Raw genomic sequence first — 1,888 nt, 5'->3', positions numbered from 1 at the left:
AGGTCATTATTGTGATTTATCATCCACGGTCCCCCGAGAAGTCCTCCTTTGCCACCTCATGGTGTGGTGTGGTGAGGATCGGCCTCTCAAAGGTTGTCTCCATGGGGCAACCATCTGTGGCATGGTCCACCAAGCTGTCACAGCTTCAAGGGCAGCTCGACCAGCAGGTTGCCTGTCTGCCATCCCAGGAGTGAAGCTCCTCAGCCCAAGGTTGGCCACCTAGGAACAGCCACTAGGAGCACAATCATGGTATGGGGTCTTTGCCATCTGCCTGCACTGATGAAACCACAGATCTTTCCGTAGTGGGGGTTGTATTGTGGGTACAGCATTGGGGTATAGGAACACAGTGGCCCCCTCCACTTCTTGGCACTGGTTCAGACAGTATTATGTTTTGGCCCAGTCCCATTTGTCTCCATCTGCCAACAGTTCGTGCCCCACGCTCTGCAGGCAGGGGGCCTGCCACCCTTTCTCCATCGTGGAGGTTCTCCTCAAAATAAAAATAAAAAAAAGGTTACACTCCCTACTGGTGAGAATCTTGTCTCCTTGTTCTCTTCTTCTAAGGTGTTGCAACTTCTGTAAATGAGCCTTCTTATCTGCAAAGCTGGGATCTAACACTAAGTGTCAAAGAAAACGGCTTGTCTGAGCGCTCCCTCACCGGGTGGAGGGCGACGTCGGCGTCTAGGCGAGCTGACTGCCTCTCGCTGAGCTCCAAGCGCTGGCATTCGTGCGCCTACGTGCTGCGTTGCATCAAGCGGTGACGTCTTGGCAGGATTCAAGCTGATTTCCAGGTGAGAAATAATTTCACCTATAAATCATAGCTTATCTCCCCATCTGAGGCAGGGAGCTCCCGGTTGGCATGCATGCGGCATTTGTCAGGGAACTGGCCACATGGAACTGCTTTGCCTCAGCAAAAATTGAATTCTCTTCCAATGGAGTCTTGTTAGCCTTTCGTACACATGCCGCCTTCTTATATTCTGAACTGCATAGGTGGGTGTGGGAGGGCAGGAGCCAAATCACAGGCCCTCTCTGGGGCCCCCACATATCCCACATGGCTATCCCTGGATTGCATTTGAATGCATACAAATGGTGCGGGTGCATTGTGTGGAGCCAGTTGATATGGACGGGAGGAAGGCAGAACAACAGGCGCCACCTCATGTATTCTGAACACAGTTGTTGTCCCATTGGGGCAGAGCAACCGCAGCACCTTTGAAATGCTTAGCCAAAAAAATTTGCAGCTCTGACTCAACTCTTCCTTGCATATTAAACAGGAAAACTTCATTTCTCCTCTCTTCACTGTGAGCCAGTCTGAGAGGCAAACATTTTAGAGGTGGTGGTCCCGGAGAAGATGCATACATTTCTACAAGTGGGTGTGGCTAATTTCCATGGAATGGTCAGTACTGAAAAGGGGACTGGTCAGTACTGAACAATGCAATAAGTGTAGCCTTGTAGTATCAGATGGGGTCTTTTTTTTTTGTATCTTTCTGTTCTGTTGCCCTAGCCTGGGGGGGGGGGGAGCATGACTGTGTCTTTGTACATGCTGAGCTTTCCAAAGGGAAAAGGCATTAGTTCTGTTCAGAAACAGGAGTTTTGTGCAAATTACAATTTGTGCAAATTGCAAATCCATGGTATTAAAAAAACACACCACATACCCATCAATATTCTCTTGGCAAACTCCATCTTTCTCCGGAGTTGATGTTTACCTCAAATGAGCCAAATCCAGAAAGTACTTCTCTGTGTGGCGAAGTGGCCAGCCTCAGCAAGAATTTGAGCAGTGGTGAGATGCCCTCATATTATTAATTCAAACCCAAAATTGAGGGAAGAGGGGAGACTCTGCAGCACAACTCAGTTTGGACTGTAGTGCAGCCATTGAGTGGAAACTTGGAAGACT

At 49.0% G+C, this 1,888-nt stretch overlaps 1 long non-coding RNA gene across 1 annotated transcript; it reads left to right on the top strand.

Moving 5' to 3' along the window:
* Positions 1 to 510: 510 nt before the first annotated feature.
* Positions 511 to 1,454, top strand: LOC140701893 (uncharacterized). The gene is made up of 2 exons (XR_012080888.2): positions 511 to 788; positions 1,269 to 1,454. It is a non-coding gene; the product is annotated as an uncharacterized LOC140701893 (long non-coding RNA).
* Positions 1,455 to 1,888: the final 434 nt, after the last annotated feature.

The sequence above is a fragment of the Pogona vitticeps genome, chromosome 8 (assembly GCF_051106095.1).
Source record: "Pogona vitticeps strain Pit_001003342236 chromosome 8, PviZW2.1, whole genome shotgun sequence".
Classification (NCBI taxonomy): Eukaryota; Metazoa; Chordata; class Lepidosauria; order Squamata; family Agamidae; genus Pogona; species Pogona vitticeps.
This window is presented reverse-complemented; position numbering and strand designations above follow the sequence as displayed.